Source organism: Oncorhynchus masou, chromosome 13 (genome assembly GCF_036934945.1).
Source record: "Oncorhynchus masou masou isolate Uvic2021 chromosome 13, UVic_Omas_1.1, whole genome shotgun sequence".
NCBI lineage: Eukaryota > Metazoa > Chordata > Actinopteri > Salmoniformes > Salmonidae > Oncorhynchus > Oncorhynchus masou.
Genome location: NC_088224.1, coordinates 16,382,682 through 16,402,260, shown reverse-complemented (window position 1 = coordinate 16,402,260; position 19,579 = coordinate 16,382,682). Strand labels below are relative to the sequence as shown.

Sequence of the window (19,579 nt, the reverse complement as noted above, 5' to 3'; positions counted from 1 at the left end):
ATGATCCATTCCCTATGCTTGCTAGATTAATGTAATAACATTAATTATCAAATATTTATATTAATTGGAAAAAATACAAGAAAAAAATACTTACTGCGTTTTACGGGTAACTGTCTTCCACCTCTGAATACTGCCAGAGAAATCTCTCTCCTCTCCCTCAATCCGGGTTATAAAGTAATCTGCATAAACATCCTAATCTCTTAATCTGATTAAAACTATGCCCTTTAATCCAACACTGCAGCATCATAGTAGAGGCCATAGGGCCACTCTCCAGGTGTCTGCTATGAGTCCCTTGTTTAATCCACATGGCTGTTGTGTTATGATATCTAAGAATTGCGATGAGAGTGGAAGAATATGAAAAGTATGTGGATACCAACAATATTTTGCCTGTGATTCTCTTCACTGTTCCAATGCAGATATGGGTCAAGGGGAATGACACGGCAGTTCAGGTTAGCATGACAAGAAGGCTAATCTGTATTTACCCTCAACCTGTCATGTTGAAGGATACATAATCTTTACGAATATGACAATGACAGCAGTTCTCCAGGAAGTAAAGTACATGGGATGGATGAGCTTCAACTGAAATCATAGAGAGATATGGCAGCAGCTTCCTCCATGAGATGCGAAGGCTAGTAATCTAATTAACTATTAGTCTACATGTTCTATGCCTTTGGGATGAAGCAAGTTTACATGAGTTTTCAGTGCAGATAAAAAAGCATAGACTTAGGAATCCATTTTAGACATTTTATCAGATACTATTATCCAGAGCAATTTACAGTAGTGAGTTCATACATGTTGATACTGAGTCCCCATGGGAATCGAACCCACAACCCTGGCATTGTAAGTGCTACCAACTGAGCCACATGGAACCATCATGTGTGAAGCCTATGGATCTATTAGCCTATATTTTCTATGGATTTTAGATGTAGCAAGGTTACATGTCAGTGCAGAGGGAAATGCAGACAGAAAAAATGTGTGGGAGTATGGAGCTTGCCAGCTTGTAGTCCTAAATTTTTTATTATTATTAATGGTGTGGAAAATGGGTTTTGGAGGTTAACACAGGCTTATGAGATCATATATGTTTTGTTCTATGTGTTAATATCAGTCAGTTAACATGACCTTTATGAATTATGAAGATTTTATGTGCATTATCTTTTTTTATGTTATTACATCAACTCGAATTGAATTAGTCGCATTCACATATAGCAGATGTTATTGCGGATGTAGCGAAGTGCTTGTGTTCCTAGCTCCAACAGTGCAGTAGTATCTAACAATTCACAACAATAGAAACAAATCTAAAAGTGAAAGAATGGAATTAAGAAATATATAAATATTAGGATGAGAAATTTTGGCGACTACAGCCTCGAGTCTTCTTGGGTTTGACACTACAAGCTTGCACACCGGTACTTGGGGAGTTTCTCCCATTCTTCTCTGCAGATCCTTTCCATCTCTGTAAGGTTAGATGGGGAGAGTTGCTGCACAGCTATTTTCAGGTCTCTCCAGTAGAGGTCAACCGATTTTTCGATACCGATACAGATTAATCTGACAATTTTTATTTATTTTTTATATTTTATATATATATATATATATATATATTTGTAATAATGACAATTACAACAATACTGAATGAACACATTTATTTTAACTTTATATAATACATAAATAAAATCAATTTAGTCTCCGAAAAATAATGAAACATGTTCAATTTTGTTTAAATAATGCAAAAACACAGTGTTGGAGAAGAAAGTGAAAGTGCAATATGTGCCATGTAAAAAAGCTAACGTTTTCAGAACATGAGAACATATGAAAGCTGGTGGTTCCTTTTAACATGAGTCTTCAATATTCCCAGTTAAGAAGTTTTAGGTTGTAGTCATTATAGGAATTATAGGACTATTTCTCTCTTTACCATTTGTATTTCATTTACCTTTGACTATTGGATGTTCTTATAGGCACTATAGTATTGCCAACCTAATCTCGGGAGTTGATAGGCTTGAAGTCATAAACAGCGCCATGCTTCAAGCATTGCGAAGAGCTGCTGGCAAATGCAGGAAAGTGCTGTTTGAATGAATGCTTACGAGCCTGCTACTGCCTACCACCGCTTAGTCAGAATGCTCTATCAAATATCAAATCATAGACCTAATTATAATATAATAAACACACATAAATACAAGTCTTGGGTCATTAATATGGTCAAATCCGGAACCTATAATTTCGAAACAAAACGTTTACTCTTTGAGTGAAATACAGAACCAGTCCGTATTTTATCGAACGGGTGGCATCCCTAAGTCTAAATTTTGCTGTTACATTGCACAACCTTCGATGTTATGTCATAATTTGCTAGAATTTTACATAATTAATTACGGTCTTTGTTAGGAAGAAATGGTCTTCACACAGTTCGTAACGACACAGGTGTCCCAAACTGCTGCATATACCCTGATTCTGCTTGCACAAAAGAGAAGTGACACAATTTCCCTAGTTAATACTAAATGACTTAAATGTAAATGTTAATACTGCCTGCTAACATGAATTTCTTTTAACTAAATATGCAGGTTTAAAAAAATATACTTGTGTATTGAATTTAATAAGAAAGGCATTGATGTTTATGGTTAGGTACGTTGGTGCAACGACAGTGCTTTTTTTGCGGATGTGCTTTGTTAAATCATCACCCGTTTGGCAAAGTAGGCTGTGATTCGATGATAAATGAACAGGCACCACAATGATTATATGCAACGAAGGACAAGCTAGTTAAACTAGTAATATCATAAACCATGTGTAGTTAACTAGTGATTGTATTAAGATTCATTGTTTTTTATAAGATAAGTTTAATGCTAGCTAGCAACTTACCTTGGTTCCTTGCTGCATTCGTGTAACAAGAGTGGCTTCTGTCTGCCATGCAGTCTCCTTGTGGAGTTTTTTATTTATTTTATTTTACCTTTATTTAACCAGGTAGGCTAGTTGAGAACAAGTTCTCATTTACAACTGCAACCTGGCCAAGATAAAGCATAGCAGTGTGAACAGACAATAACACCGAGTTACACATGGAGTAAACAATAAACAAGTCAATAACACAGTATAAAAAATGAAATAATAATCATTTTTAAAAAGAGTCTATATAAATTAGTGCAATGTAATCGGCCATAATTGGCTTCCAAAAATGCAGATTACCGATGGTTATGAAACTTGAAATCGACCCTAATTTATCGGCCATGTAACGACGTTCTTCTGTTGAAGGAGGAGCGGACCAAAATGCAGCGTGATGGTTACTCATGTTTATTGATGAAAATGACTAGACATGAAAATAACTACTATACAAAAACAACAGACAGAACGTGAAAAAACTATACAGCCTATCTAGTGAAACTAAACACAGAGACAGGAACAATCACCCACGAAACATTCAAAGAATATGGCTGCCTAAATATGGTTCACAATCAGAGACAACGATAATCACCTGACTCTGATTGAGAACCGCCTCAGGCAGCCATAGACTACGCTATACACCCCACAAAACCCCAAGACAAAAACACACCAAAATAACCCATGTCACACCCTGGCCGGACCGAATAAATGAAGAATAAACATAATATATTTCGACCAGGGCGTGACAGGCCATGCCAATTGATAAGGTCAACCTCAACTCTCTAGAGACATTCGATCGGGTTCAAGTTCGGGCTCTGGCTGGGCCACTCAAGGACATTCAAAGACTTGTCCCGAAGCCACTCCTGCGTTGTCTTGGCTGTGTGCATAAGGTCGTTGTGGTGTTAGACTGGGGCGAAGGTTCACCTTTTGAGGTCCTACGCGCTCTGGAGAAGGTTTTCATCAATGATCTCTGTATTTTGCTACGTTCATCTATCCCTCGATCCTGACTAGTCTCCAAGTCCCTGCCGCTAAAAAACATCATCACAGAATGATGACGCCACCACCATGCTTCACCATAGGGATGGTGCCATGTCCTCCAGATATGACGCTTGGAATCCAGGCAAGGTGATCAATCTTGGTTTCATCAGACCAGAGAATCTTGTTTCTCATGGTCTGAGAGTCCTTTAGGTGCCTTTTGGCAAACTCCAAGCAAGCTGTCATGTGCCTTTTGAGGTTGAGTGGCTTCTGTCTGGCCACTCTACCATAAAGGCCTGATTGGTGGAATGCTGCAGAGATGGTTGTCCTTCTGAAAGGTTCTCCCATTTCCACAGAGGCACACTGGAGTTCTGTCAAAGTGACCACCGGGTTCTTGGTCACCTCCCTGACCAAGGCCCTTCTCCCCCGGTTGCTCAGTTTGGCCTGGAGTTCTGTCAAAGTGACCACCGGGTTCTTGGTCACCTCCCTGACCAAGGCCCTTCTCCCCCGGTTGCTCAGTTTGGCCTGGGCGGCCAGCTCTAGTAAGTGTCTTGGTGGTTCCAAACTTCTTCCATTTAAGAATGATGGAGGCCACTGTGATCTTGTGGACCTTCAATGGTGCCTTGACACAATCCTGTCTCGGAGCTCTGCGGACAATTCCTTCGACCTTATGGTTTGGTCTTTGCTCTGACGTGCACTATCAACTGTGGGACCTTATATAGACAGGGGTGGGCCTTTCCAAATCATGTCCAATCAATTTAATTTACCACAGGTGGACTCCAATCAAGTTCTAGAAAAATCTCAAGGATAATCAATGGAAATAGGATGCATCTGAGCTCAATTTCGAGTCTCATAGCAAAGGGTCTGAATACTTATGTAAATAAGCTAATTTTCTTCATTTTTAATACATTTGCAAAATTGTTTAAAAAAATACTGTTTTTGCTTTGTCATTATGGGATATAGTTCTCTACTTATGTAATTGATATGTATTAGGAAATAGGCCTTTTCTTCTTTGACCAAGACTCTTATTCAATATTCTATCAAATACAGGTCAGGTACAGATGTAGGATCTTAACTTAAGACAGTTTGCTACAGCAGGAAAAGAATACTGCAGCAACAATGTATTTGAATTATTATGTGGATTACAGTGGAGGCTGCTGAGGGGAGTCCAGCTCATAATAATGGCTGAAATGGAGTCAATGGAATGTTATCAACCACATGGAAACCATTCCATTTACTCCATTCCAGCCATTATTATGAGCCGTCCTCCCCTCAGCAGCCTCCACTGGTGGATTATAATTCATGGACATTTAGTAGGGGTCTATCAAAGGACAACATCTCAATGAGGGGGAGAGTGTTGTTGTTTTTATGCATCCAGGGAACCAGTTGTCGATTAGGACAGAAATAGGACACATTATAAAGCAGCTCATATTACATTTTCTCACTCCACTCTCCTTGTTGAAAGCTAAGTAGCCTTGCACAAGCCTTGGCATGTGCAAGCCGGAACGGCTCATAGCGTTGAGGCAGCTTGAGAGGAATTGGGCCATATTTGTACAGTTTTCCGATCTCAGGGTGGACACTAACTACAAGGCCACTGAGTTGGTCCTTTTTGAAACATTTATCTTCATACCTTTTAGAGTTCCCACCGGTTTACATTTCTACTGATGTAAAGAGAAAAGCTAATAAAATTCACCAAGGCAGATCCAGCATGGATGCCCAGAGTTGTGATTGTTTTTTTTTTATTGGGAAACATCCAGATGTGATGGGGACTATGACACAATAAAGAATGGCATAAGCTCATTGTGTTAATGTTTTATACTGTATACTGTATCACTTCCTTAGAGACAAGGCAATATTTTGTAGTGAGTGTGTGGACTATTTACACACACACCTTACCCTTTTAATCAGGGCAAGGTGACCGGAAACATGACCGAAAACAAACAGTATTCCCCCGCAAGGCAATCAAACAAGCTAAGCGTCAGTATAGAGACAAAGTAGAATCTCAATTCAACAGCTCAGACACAAGAGGTATGTGGCAGGGTCTACAGTCAATCACGGATTACAAAAAGAAATCCAGCCCCGTCACGGACCAGGATGTCTTGCTCCCAGGTAGACTAAATAACTTTTTTGCCCACTTTGAGGACAATACAGTGCCACTGACACGGCCCGCAACCAAAACATGTGGACTCTCCTTCACTGCAGCTGACCTGAGGAAAACATATAAACGTGTTAACCCTCGCAAGGCTGCAGGCCCAGACGGCATCCCCAGCCGCGCCCTCAGAGCATGTGCAGACCAGCTGGCTGGTGTGTTTACGGACATATTCAATCAGTCCCTATCCCAGTCTGTTGTTCCCACATGCTTCAAGAGGGCCACCATTGTTCCTGTTCCCAAGAAAGCTAAGGTAACTGAGCTAAACGACTACCACCCCGTAGCACTCACTTCCGTCATCATGAAGTGCTTTGAGAGACTAGTCAAGGACCATATCACCTCCACCCTACCTGACACCCTAGACCCACTCCAATTTGCTTACTGCCCAAATAGGTCCACAGACGATGCAATCTCAACCACACTGCACACTTCCCTAACCCATCTGGACAAGAGGAATACCTATATGAGAATGCTGTTAATTGACTACAGCTCGGCATTTAACACCATAGTACCCTCCAAGCTCGTCATCAAGCTCGAGACCCTGGGTCTCGACCCTGCCCTGCGCAACTGGGTTCTGGACTTCCTGACGGGCCGCCCCCAGGTGGTGAGGGTAGGCAACAACATCTCCACCCTGCTGATCCTCAACACTGGGGCCCCACAAGGGTGCGTTCTGAGCCCTCTCCTGTACTCCCTGTTCACCCACGACTGCGTGGCCACGCACGCCTCCAACTCAATCATCAAGTTTGCGGACGAAACAACAGTGGTAGGCTTGATTACCAACAACGACGAGGCGGCCTACAGGGAGGAGGTGAGGGCCCTCGGATTGTGGTGTCAGGAAAATAACCTCACACTCAACGTCAACAAAACTAAGGAGATGATTGTGGACTTCAGGAAACAGCAGAGGGAACAACCCCCTATCCACATCGATGGAACAGTAGTGGAGAGGGTAGTAGGTTTTAAGTTCCTCGGCGTCTACATCACAGACAAACTGAATTGGTCCACCCACACAGACAGCATCGTGAAGAAGGCGCAGCAGCGCCTCTTCAACCTCAGGAGGCTGAAGAAATTTGGCTTGTCACCAAAAGCACTCACAAACTTCTACAGATGCACAATCGAGAGCATCCTGGCGGGCTGTATCAACTGCTCCGCCCACAACCGTAAGGCTCTCCAGAGGGTAGTGAGGTCTGCACAACGCATCCCCGGGGGCAAACTACATGCCCTCCAGGACACCTACACCACCCGATGTCACAGGAAGGCCATAAAGATCATCAAGGACAACAACCACCCGAGCCACTGCCTGTTCACCCCGCTATCATCCAGAAGGCGAGGTCAGTACAGGTGCATCAAAGCTGGGACCGAGAGACTGAACAGCTTCTATCTCAAGGCCATCAGACTGTTAAACAGCCACCACTAACATTGAGTGGCTGCTGCTAATAATGGGAATTGATGGGAAATGATGTAAAATATATCACTAGCCATTTTAAACAATGCTACCTAATATAATGTTTACATACCCTACATTATTAATCTCATATGTATACGTATATACTGTACTCTATATCATCTACTGCATCTTTATGTAATACATGTATCACTAGCCACTTTAACTATGCCACTTTGTTTATATACTCATCTCATATGTATATACTGTACTCGATACCATCTACTGTATCTTGCCTATGCCGCTCTGTACCATCACTCATTCATATATCTTTATGTACATATTCTTTATCCCCTTACACTTGTGTCTATAAGGTAGTAGTTTTGGAATTGTTAGCTAGATTATTAGTTGGTTATTACTGCATTGTCGGAACTGGAAGCACAAGCATTTCGCTACACTCGCATTAACATTTGCTAACCATGTGTATGTGACAAATAAAATTTGATTTGATTTGAATTTCATTCATCTGAATTAGATTTAGGGCTTAAACATGAACCGAATAGAACGTTAAAAGCCTGTCGCCCACATTAATAAATAAACTCTCAAATTCAAGATCTAATAATTTGTTATAATTAATTACTAGAAGCCACTTTGCAAAGTGAGTGGTGCAGCGGTCTAAGGCACTGCATCTCAGTGCAAGAGGCGTCACTATAGTCCCTGGTTCGAATCCAGGCTGAATCATATCTGCCTGTGATTGGGCTGTGCCATAGGGCAGCGCACAATTGGCCCAGCCCAGCGGTTTGACCGGGGTAGGCCGTCATTGTAAATGAGAATTAGTTCTTAACTGACTTCACAAGTTAAATAAACTAGAAGAAAAACCATAATTAATATTGTCATATGTTATGACACATATGGTCATAAATCTGTTAACAAATCCTTCTTCTCATGATACTCCCATAGTAGTTTCATTCCCAGACTAGCCTACATTTATTGTAGTCTCTTTCCACATCAATGTTTGGACCGTATCTATTGCGCGCGATGAAGGACGTTTGACATATTGCGTTATTAGTTCAACAGTGTATGAACGTGACGTTGTCTATGATGCAGATCAAAACATTAATCAGGTCGTTCCTACTTCGGGTTTGTATGGAAATTAGCCATTTTAGCCCGCCCCTCGAGCCGCTTGGGAAAGCGTTTACAAGAGTATAAATGGCTGTATTGATGGTGCGAAAAGTTAGAGTTAGGAGAATTGAACTTGGGAAACAATGGAGCTCAGTTCATTGATTTTTCTGATCCTTTCATGCTCTTTTTGTTACGTTGTTGCATTTTAACCGAAACAAGGTAAAGAAAAATGATTTTATGTATTTTTAATACCGTAACTGGTAATAGCCACATCAATATTTTATTAGTTTTTCTCGACGCCAAAATACTTTGCAATCATAATCAATCGATGGGCGTTGGCTCATGACTTTTCAGTAGTGATAAAGTTGTTGTCGACATGAATCTGTACTTCAGGACCCCTTGACCTAATTTTGCAGCCAGCAATAGTGTTGATGTTGTGTGTTTCTGCGCATTTCAGAGGTGTGTCTACTTCAAGTAGATGAGGGACCTTGCAAAGTATATCTCCAACGTTACTACTACAATACTTTCACTCAACAATGCGAAGAGTTTGTCTATGGAGGGTGCCAAGGGAATGCAAACAACTTCAAGACATTCCTGTCGTGTCTGATAGCATGTTTTAGAATACCAAGTACGATTTTATTTGTTTATACAAGTCTGTTTTTGTGTGGTATTCTCAGTAGTTTTTCTTTGCATTTAAATATTCATCAAGTTCAGTTTTATTTTTTTATTTAGACTATAGGCCATTTATTTTATGTCATCAAAACAATTCTAAGTCATGAATTGTATGAACATATAGCCGACAGCTCTTTTGAAAAGTTTTGTGGTTTTGAAATGGAAATCCAAACCAATTCAGGATAAAAGACGATACAATGTGACCCATTTCATTTTTCAATAGTTCCTATAAGAATGTGTTTCTTTTCACCTTCTCCACCCCACCAGAGATCCCCCAGATCTGCAGGTTCCAGAAAGATGCGGGTCCCTGTGAGGCCCTTATGCCGAGCTACTTCTTCAACATTGCCACCATGCAGTGTGAGCAGTTCGACTATGGAGGCTGCCAGGGCAACGAGAACCGCTTTCAGGACCAGTTGTCTTGCAAGGAGTACTGCAGACCACAATAGGGAAAACATTTCCACATCCAGTGTTGAGCATGGGCTTATAGAGCGGTGCACAATTGGCCCAGCATCGTCTGGGTTTGGCCAGAGTAGGTCATCATTGCAAATAAGAATTGTTTGTAACTGACTTGCCTAGTTAAATAAAGGTGTTCACTCTATTGTGTTATTAACACTGTATTACTTTGGAAGGATGTAGAAACAAGATTAGAGGAAGCTTTTTCATGAAATTTGGCAATTTGATTGCAACCAGCCACATCCTCATCAAAAGTCTGGCCATGATGACATGCAATATGAAATGAAAATGAAACTGGATATAAGGACCAGTACAAAAGGACCAACCGTGAAGCTCTAACGTTCACCTCTATCAATACCACAGGAGGTTGGTCGCACCTTAATTGGGGAGGACGGGCTCGTGGTAATGTCTGGAGCGGAATAGGTGGAATGGTTCCTAATATAATATGCTCCATTCCAGCCATTATTATGAGCTGTCCTCCCCACAGCAGGGTCAATACTAGAGGTCGATCGATTATGATTTTTCAATACCGATACCGATTTATTGGAGGACCAAAAAAAGTTGATACCGATTAATTGGCCGATTTAAAAAAAAATATATTTTATTTGTCATAATGACAATTACAACAATACTGAATGAACACTTATTTTAACTTAATATAATACATCAATAAAATCAATTTAGCCTCAAATAAATAATGAAACATGTTCAATTTGGTTTAAATAATGCAAAAACAAAGTGTTGGAAAGTAAAAAGTAAAAGTGCAATATGTGCTATTTAAGAAAGCTAACGTTTAAGTTCCTTGCTCAGAACATGAGAACATATGAAAGCTGGTGGTTCATTTTAACATGAGTCTTCAATATTCCCAGGTAAGAAGTTTTAGGTTGTAGTTATTATAGGAATTATAGGACTACTTCTCTCTATACCATTTGTATTTCATTTACCTTTGACTATTGGATGTTCTTATAGGCACTTTAGTATTGCCAGTGTAACAGTATAGCTTCCGTCCCTCTTCTCGCTCCTCCCTGGGCTCGAACCAGGAACACACCCACCCTCGAAGCAGCGTTACCCATGCAGAGCAAGGGGAACAACCACTCCAAGTCTCAGAGCGAGTGAAGTTTGAAACGCTATTAGAGTGCACACCGCTAACTAGCTAGCCATTTCACATCGGTTACACCAGCCTAATCTATGGAGTTGATAGGCTTGAAGTCATAAACAGCGCAATGCTTGACGCACAACAAAGAGCTGCTGGCAAAACGCACAAGAGTGCTGTTTGAATGAATGCTTACGAGCCTGCTGCTGCCTACCACCGCTCAGTCAGACTGCTCAATCAAATCATAGACTTAGTTATAACATAATAACACACAGAAATACGAGCCTTAGGTCATTAATATGGTCGAATCCGGAAACTATCATCTCGAAAACAACAAGTTTATTCTTTCAGTGAAATACGGAACCGTTCCGTATTTTATCTAAGGGGTGGCATCCGTTAGTCTAAATGTTCCTGTTACATTGCACAACCTTCAATGTTATGTCATAATTACGTATAATTCTGGCAAATTAGGTGGCCCAAACTGTTGCATGTACACTGACTCTGCATGCAATGAACCCAAGAGAAGGGACACAATTTCACCCGGTTAATATTGCCTGCTAACCTGGATTTCTTTTAGTTAATTATGCAAGTTAAAAAATATATACTTCTCTATATTGACTTTAAGAAAGGCATTGATGTTCATGGTTAGGTACACATTGGTGCAATGATATGCACCGCATCGATTATATGCAACGCAGGACACGCTAGATAAACTAGTTATATCATCAACCATGTGTAGTTAACTAGTGAATGTGATTGATTGATTTTTATAAGATAAGTAAATGCTAGCTAGCAACTTACCTTGGCTTACTGCATTCGCGTATCAGGCAGGCTCCTTGTGAGGCAGGTGGTTAGAGCGTTGGACTAGTTAACTGTAAGGTTGCAAGATCGAATCCCCCGAGCTGTTAAGGTGAAAATCTGTCGTTCTGCCCCTGAACGAGGCAGTTAACCCACAATTCCTAGGCTGTCATTGAAAATAGGAATGTGTTCTTAACTGACTTGCCTAGTTAAATAAAGGTGTAAGAATTTTATTTTTAAATCGGCCAAATCGGTGTCCAAAAATACAGATTTCCGATTGTTATGAAAACTTGAAATCGGCTCTAATTAATCAGCCATTCCAATGAATCGGTCGACCTCTAATCAATACTATACTCAAACGAGATAGAAGGATCAGTACCAGACTCCCAAGTGGCGCAGCAATCTAAGGCACTACAGCCTGGGATTCGATCCCAGGTTCGATTCCAGGTTCATCGCGCTTTAGCAACTCCTTGTGGTGGGCCGGGCACTAGCAGGCTGACTTCGGTCGTCAGTTTAACAGTGTTTTCTCCGACACATTGGTGTGGCTGGCTTACAAGTTAAGTGTTAAGAAGCGAGGTTGGGCGGGTCATGTTTCGGAGGACGCATGACTCGACCTTCGCCTCTCCCGAGCCCGTTGGGGAGTTCCAGTGATGAGACGAGATTGTGATTGGATATCACGAAATTGGGGAGAAAAAGGGGATACAAAACAAAAAAAACAAAGAAGGACCAGTACAAAAAGGACCAATCCTGACACTCTAACAGTCTCTTCTATCAATACTATACTCAAGAGTCACACAGTATCCGAGTGCCTTAATTCTCTCAGGCATTGTCCTGAAATTATTCCATACAATTCTCTCAGTTGTGCGTCTGTTTATGTTCAGAAGCCGGGGATGAGCCTCTCGGTCGAAAATGAGACAAAGCAAGCTGAAGAGTAGCCTACGCTCTGCCTATTGTCCTGTTTTTCTACAACAATATTATTCTGAAATGATTCCATCCAGTATCCTCTTTCAATTTTATATCTACTTACGTTATTAAGAAACTAGAGATGTAGCCTGGTTACCCATCTATTTAGCTGTTCAACTCCTGGCCACTCCTTGTCATGTTTGGCATGAGAGTTCCATAAGGAGTTGGCGACAGATCAGAAACAGGCTGGTACCCAGGCTAGGTTACATTACCAAACAGGCTGGCACCCAGGCTAGGTTACATTACCAAACAGACTGGCACCCAGGCTAGATTACATTACCAAAAAGACTGGCATCCAGGCTAGGTTACATTACCAAACAGGCTGGCACCCAGGCTAGGTTACATTACCAAACAGACTGGCAACCAGGCTAGGTTTCATTACCAAACAGACTGGCACCCAGGCTAGGTTACAGACTACCAGAGATGAGCGTCTTGGTTAATGTTAGCTGAAGAGTAGCCTGCTCTCTCCCAGAGTTCTTATAGTTGTTTTATGTGCTTGACAGCTCCTCCTGTGCTCTGCCTGGATCCCCTGGATAAAGAAGGATGTGCTGCATCTATACCGCGCTACTACTACAACTCAGCCTCCAGGATGTGTGAGCAGTTCATCTATTCAGGTTGTGGAGGAAGTAGCAACAACTTTATATCCAGACAAAGCTGCATGGACATCTGTGCTAAAGGTATGATAATGGCCATCACACACACACACACACACACACACACACACACACACACACACACACACACACACACACACACACACACACACACACACACACACACACACACACACACACACACACACACACACACACACACACTCTGCTCGTGTCAGAGTAACAGGTTGTGTTTGAGGTCATTATGTGACTGGAGGACTGGCTAACTTTGGATCACATTTTAAGTAACATGCTTTTTGACTTTGTCCTTTTCTAACTGGGGATTAAGCGTGGCCAGCTTTCAATGAAGTACAGTGCCCAAAAACAGCTGAATTACATCTCAATCTCTCAATATTGGCCACATTAATTGGATATTTGAGTAAAATAAAAGTGTATTATAACTGACAGGTATGTTTGGTTTAGGTTAATCTGCACATAGTTTTCAATAGTTTTAGATGGTTTTAGCAGAGCTGAGGGTCTCCCTGCCCACCAGCATGCAAACGGAACGTTCTGCACCTTACTGGGATGTAATAATGACCTGTATGATGATATGTCATTTTCTTTGTTTCAGCTGGGAAACCATGGATAAGCAGAAAAACAGGCAGAAGAGCAGGCATGATGAGAACAACTTCCAAAAACCATATTAGAATAAAGCCTAATAACAATATTAAATGGTCAACAATTTGATTCAGTGATTTTATTCAAAGGGGCACATGAATTGACTATAATTGAACTAACATTGACATGTTGAATTGTATTTTTTTTACTGCACCATAATTGACTTGCTACTTGCACTGCCTTGTCTGTAATGGTTCATTGTGATGCATAGTTGAAAATAGCAAACCAATCAATCAAATGTGAATCGACCTACACCAGCAGTATTTTTGCTGAGTACGTTTTTGTATTGTTGTACACATTTACCATGGCAACTATCATACAATATAAAAAATATAATTTTGTAGAATTTGTTTAATGTATTTTAGATTTAAAAAAAATACTTTAACAGTTTACTGTTTTCCACCATTTATGATGAAGTTATACTGAGGCACTGTTTAAATTGTTAAGCGATATTAGCAAAATAATTTATGTATTGTTTTGTGTTTTCAACATAGTATATTTTAACAAAAACCTTTGCTTAACTTTATATTAAGTTTTCACACCATGAAATAATGGATATAATAAAATAACTCAAGACATTTTTGTCTGTACACGACTCAGTTGCTTTTCTCCCATTTGTCCTGAAATTCCACTTTGCCTCTAAATATAATCCTGTTACTAAACAGGAATAAGAACTGAATGTGTGTCCTCTTTTTTTTCATGTATGCTTGCATTGCCACCATGCCCCTTCTCATCCAAGAGCTTGATACCTGTTTCTTTCCCTATCCCACTTCCTTTCCACCCTAACTGTTTAACTTTCTCTTATCTTGCTTTGACTGGGTTACTTTCAGCCCCTTCAGAACAGCCAGACTCGAGGAGGGTAGTAACCATTACATTTTACATACGCTCTTATCCAACGCAACTTACAGGCGCAATTAGGGTTAAGTGCCTTGGTCTGATTTTTCACTAGCACGGCTCAGGGATTTGAACCAGCGACCTTTCGTTACTGTCCCAATGCTCTTAACAACTAGTGTACCTGCTGCCCCACTTAATAGATGGAGAGAGTTATGGCAGCATATTCATTACTTTGCTGGCCTTAGAATGAAGTCAACAAACTATATTTACATTAACCTCTTTACCAGAGTCTGTATATACAGTATCGGAAAGTCAACACAACAATGTAATCTGTGATACAGAATACTGACACAACTGCAGGTACATTCCCACCCAATATACAATAACATGACATTTCCAATCTATTTTGATGTTTTGACATGAACCCTAACTTGCAAGTTTCTGTTGAGAAACCAACTCAATAGAAAGTAACAACGTGTTCTGTTCACGCTCATGCATTTTTATTTAATGTGTAAATATTAGTTTTGGCAGCAGAATCAGTACACATGTATATTTTTCTTGTTTTCAGTGTTGCTCTGTACCATCTAACACATGACAAAAGTTTAATAAATCTTCTCATGTGGAGTTAAAAACATAAAACAACCTTGTAGCCTATCTTTCACCCCCACCATTGTACCTGCCCTGTGCTTTTCCCCCTTATTCAATCATCCCATTAAAGAAAAGCTGTAGCTCTGTGATTCGGAGGCTATACATATTTATGGAAGTCATCAAAAGGTAACTGCCAGCCCATTCAGCTTGGATATAAATCGTAAACGTGCAACATGTCTGGCTGGTACTCTATTAGGACTTCAGGGTAAATCATCCATTACCGAGGATGTGGTATCAGAGAGGATGTCATAAATGTGACTCACCACCTGGATTCGGCTCGTAATTTAACAATTTTATTCGTATTTACAGATGGCATACAAGTTTGTTATTAATGCACATGGAAGTTCACATGTTCTAGAAGGCATTTCTGCCAAATAACTCATTTTGATAAAAAAAAAATTTTTTTACGTGAAGTCGTGACTTGCCACATATGCCTAGATTCCTGAATCGGGTCCCAAATATACCTATCTATCTCCCTGTCCTTAGATGAGGTGACGGAATGCTAGCTTTGGAAAGGAGGCGAACAGTGACACAATTCTTCCAATCCAATTGAACACCCATGGACCAGAAATTGAGGAAACAAGAAGTTAAGAAGGATTTAGAGGGAATGAAAATGTTCCCATCGTTGTATGTAAATTGTTACTTTGAAGTTTCCACTCCTCGCTTTTGTCAATAACAAAAAAAGACTGTTCCTAAGTTTAATCACATAAAAAAATGTATCCCTGTTTTTTGTCACTTTGTCATGAAATTAAACCACCAGCAAATACCGTGAAAATGTTCCTTCTGTAATAGACTTAGTGATTTATTTTCTATTACAAAAAAACCCTCTGAGTTCGAACTCAGAGGAGTGCTCGAGCTGTGCGATGAGTTTCTAGTCAGGCCACTGCATTAGTGGCAGAACAATGGGTTAGGCAATTTACTGGTAATTCACTGTTTTATTTAAATTACTTTTATATAGAGAACCATGGATCCCATGTGCAAATCAGTCCATTTCATGAGTTATCAGACCCTTTACCTCATATGCTGCATAAGCCTGTTGTTCTAAGGCAATATTCAGTCACCATAATATTGGTTGGAAGTCTATAGAAATCAAACATTTTGCACTTTTACATTTTAGTAATTTAGCAGATGCTCTTATTAGTGCATTCATTTTAAGATAGCTAGTGGGACAACAACATTTCACAATGGTATCAAGTACATTTATCCTCAAAGTACTTATCAGCAGTCAGTGCTAGTAAGAAAAGTATTTTTTCATAAAAGCGATTGCATGTAGTATACCAAATAATCATGTATTCGTTTAATAATACAATTGAAAGTGCTGGAAGCTCAAAGATGACAGAGCAGTAACCAAAGTTTGAGGAGAACTTGGAATAACAGAACTTTAGGCGCCTCCTGGTGGCAGCATTACACCCCTTACAGCTGCCCTTGGGAAAAAGAAATAGGATGGACATTCCAAATGGAACCCTATTCCGTGTATAGTGCACAACTTTTGACCAGGACCCATAGGACACTGGTAAAAAGCAGTACACTAAATCAGGAATGTGGTGCCATTTGGGATACAAACACTGTATTTTGAGAAAGTAAATGTACATATTTATTTTGTGCAGAAAAGATTATGCTCTGTATGAATCTTATGACCATCTAAAAATGAGAAAGAAGAATGATCTGTAATACTTTGACACATCTCCAATGCATTGCTTTCTTTTCTTATTCTTTGTGTTGCTATGTAGGCGACTACATCAACCCTGGTCCTGGAGGGCCGCAAGCACTTCATACATTCTGAGTTAACTGACCTGGAAGACCAGATGTGTTGAATTCAGGCAGTCACTGAACTGATCAATTAGCTCAGTTGGTCAGGTGTGGTGCCAAGTTGGGATAAGATCCTGCAGTACCTGCGGCACTCCAGGAACAGAGTGTCCTACCCCTGAATTACATAATTCAGTAGGCCTATTTGCCATTTCAAATCAAATCAAATCAAAATATTTATAACGCCCTTCTTACATCAGCTGATATATCAAAGTGCTGTTCAGAAACCCAGCCTAAAACCCCAAACAGCAAGCAATGCAGGTGTAGAAGCAAGGTGGCTAGGAAAAACAACCTAGAAAGGACAAAACCTAGGAAGAAACCGAGAGAGGAACCAGGCTATGTGGGGTGGCCAGTCCTCTTCTGGCTGTCCCAGGTGGAGATTATAACAGAACATGGCCAAGATGTTCAAATGTTCATAGATGACCAGCAGGGTCAAATAATAATAATCACAGTTGTTGTCGAGGGTGCAACAGGTCAGCACCTTGGGAGTAAATGTCAGTTGGCTTTTCATAGCTGATCATTCAGAGTATCTCTACCGCTCCTGCTGTCTCTAGAGAGTTGAAAACAGCAGGTCTGGGACAGGAAGCACGTCCGGTAAACAGGTCACGGTTCCATAGCCGCAGGCAGAACAGTTGAAACTGGAGCAGCAGCACGGCCAGGTGGACTGGGGTCAGCAAGGAGTCATCAGGCCAGGTAGTCCTGAGGCATGGTCCTAGGGCTCAGGTCCTCCGAGAGAGAGAAAAAAAGAAAGAATTAGAGAGAGCATACTTAAATTCACACAGGACACCGGATAAGACAGGAGAAATACTCCAGATATAACAAACTGACCCTAGCCCCCCGATTTAATAGACTTCAGGCCAGAGGTATTCAACTCTTAACCTACGAGGTCCAGAGCCTGCTGGTTTTCTGTTCTATCTGACAATTAATTGCACCCACATGGTGTCCCAGGTGTAAATCAGTCCTGATTAAAGGGGATCAATGAAAAAATGCAGTGGAACTGGCTTTGAGGTTCAGAGTTGATTTTGAGGGCTTTATGCTATAGGCCTGTCTACCTCTGGAGGGGAGAGGATGGAGTAGGGACAGGAAGGTCATGTTGATGTTAGGCTGTTTATGTCTGTGTGTATGTATCTTGTTTATTTATAAAAATATAAAACAATAAAAAGTGGAAAGCTGCATCACAGGATAACCACACAGGCTCCATGTAGACTGTGTTTCTAGTATCCATAATAAACCGAGTGGGCGTGTGGGATTTACCAGTCTATTCCTTCTAACCCCTCTATCTGTGGGTGGATCCGGTCCTCCATCTGTAAGGACCTTTCTTCAGCATGACCTCACAGCTTGGCAGCAGGACCTGGAGCATAAACAGCCACTGGGTGGGGATCCAAGGCAACGTTTTACAAACTTCCACCCACATTTACTTCTGGATTGAGTAAGCAGCAGCACCCCTCCCACTGGGCACAGATCAACATCTAGGTTTGATTTACATTTGGTTCAGTTTTCAACTAATGTGAATTCAACGTGAAATCAACAAAACAATTCACCATGTTATTGGATTTAGGTTTAAAGTTAGGTGTAAAAAACACGAAATGCTCTTATGTTGATGACGCCCACATTGAGTCAACGTTATCACATTGCATTTGCGTTGAAATGACATGGAAATATTGATTCAACCAGTCTTTGCCCAGTGGACTCTTCTTCCTTTCATCCTTTCATCCTTTCATCCTTTCATCATGCGTAGGGCGGCGCACAACTGGCCCAGCCTCATCCGGGTTAGGGTTTGGCAGTCATTGTAAATAAGAAATTGTTCTTAACTGACTTGCCTAGTTAAATAATGCATTTCACTCATACATCCCTTTGAATTATTCCCCCAAAAGGGAATCAAGAAGTTTGGTCATGTTGAGGTGACTGATATAATAATTAAATCGTCCTATAGGAGAAGTACATTTTCTGACCATTGCCCACAAGCTGTGGCTGTCGTGTGTCAGTACAAAAATGTGTCCAAAATGCCACCCTATTTCCTACTGTATATAGTGCACTACAGAGCCATTTGGGCCCTTGTCAAACTAGAGCACTACAAAGGAGATTGGTGGCCATTTGGGATGCAGGCTAAACCTAACATCTTGTGACTGAGTGCTCTGGCTGTTTCCGTACCAATACATGGCATCACACTTTCCCCAGAGTCCATCATCCAGTGTTGGATTGAAATGAGTGGAGTCTCTCTCTCACCCTTGAGTTGAACTCTCTGGTCTGGTCCATGGCTGGGCTGGCCTGGCTGACCCTCCCTGCCTATCTGTCTCACCGCTTCCGTCTGTCACTTGACCATGTTATGGAGACACAGATCCACTGTACTGTATAACTCTGCAGTAGGCTTTGTGAAAGCCTGCTGGTCTAAGCCTGTCTGCCTCTAAAGCATGGCATCCACTGCCCTCCACATAGTCTCTACGGTAGTGACAGATCAAGAATTGGTCTGGAAACTAGACCACCACTACATAACTGAGGGGTTTAGCTTTCACATTCGAAGAGCTTGGTATCTTAAGATCTGTGTGATAAAATAG

The 19,579-nt window shown here is 40.9% G+C and overlaps 1 pseudogene; it reads left to right on the top strand.

The window, feature by feature from the left end:
- The first annotated feature begins 8,405 nt into the window (after positions 1-8,405).
- Positions 8,406-14,011, top strand: LOC135553274 (tissue factor pathway inhibitor 2-like; annotated as a pseudogene).
- Positions 14,012-19,579: the final 5,568 nt, after the last annotated feature.